Here is a 1,170-nt window from a genome sequence, read left to right as displayed (position 1 = left end):
CACTCACGTGTGATATATTTTTGTTGGTATGCAAAAATAGAATCACAGAATTTTTAATTAAAAAAAATATATATTCATATATAATTGAATCCATAAAATTAAACTAAATTCTATACAACTATTTTATAGTTTATCAAGTAACCGATATTATTAATTTTCAATGATGTCTTGGAACGTTGATGCTATTTTTGTTGGTATGCAAAAATAGCATCACAGAATTTTTAATTGAAAAAAATTATATTCATATATAATTGAATGCATAAAATTAAACTAAATTCTATATAACTAATTTATAATTTATCAGGTAACCGATATTATTAATTTTTAGTGATGACTTGAAAAGTTGATGCTATTTTTGTTGGTATGCAAAAATAGCATCACAGAATTTTTAATTGAAAAAAATATATATTCAGATATAATTGAATGCATAAAATGAAACTAAATTCTATACAACTAATTTATATTTTATCAAGTAACCGATATTATTAATTTTCAATGATGTCTTGGAACGTTGATCCTATTTTTGTTGGTATGCAAAAATAGCATCACAGAATTTTTAATTAAAAAAAATATATATTCATATATAATTGAATGCATAAAATGAAACTAAATTCTATACAACTAATTTATATTTTATCAAGTAACCGATATTATTAATTTTCAATGATGTCTTGGAACGTTGATCCTATTTTTGTTGGTATGCAAAAATAGCATCACAGAATTTTTCATTGAAAAAAATATATATTCATATATAATTGAATGCCTAAAATAAAAATAAATTCTATACAACTAATTTATATTTTATCAAGTAACCGATATTATTAATTTTCAATGATGTCTTGGAACGTTGATGCTATTTTTGTTGGTATGCAAAAATAGCATCACAGAATTTTTCATTGAAAAAAATATATATTCATATATAATTGAATGCCTAAAATAAAAATAAATTCTATGTAACTAATTTATAATTTATCAAGTAACCGATATTATTAATTTTCAATGATGTCTTGGAACGTTGATCCTATTTTTGTTGGTATGCAAAAATAGAATCACAGAATTTTTAATTAAAAAAAATATATATTCATATATAATTGAATCCATAAAATTAAACTAAATTCTATACAACTATTTTATAGTTTATCAAGTAACCGATATTATTAATTTTCAATG

The sequence above is a fragment of the Diachasmimorpha longicaudata genome, unplaced genomic scaffold (genome assembly GCF_034640455.1).
Source record: "Diachasmimorpha longicaudata isolate KC_UGA_2023 unplaced genomic scaffold, iyDiaLong2 ctg00000258.1, whole genome shotgun sequence".
In the NCBI taxonomy this organism is placed as follows: Eukaryota; Metazoa; Arthropoda; class Insecta; order Hymenoptera; family Braconidae; genus Diachasmimorpha; species Diachasmimorpha longicaudata.
Note: the sequence above shows the minus strand (reverse complement) of the source record.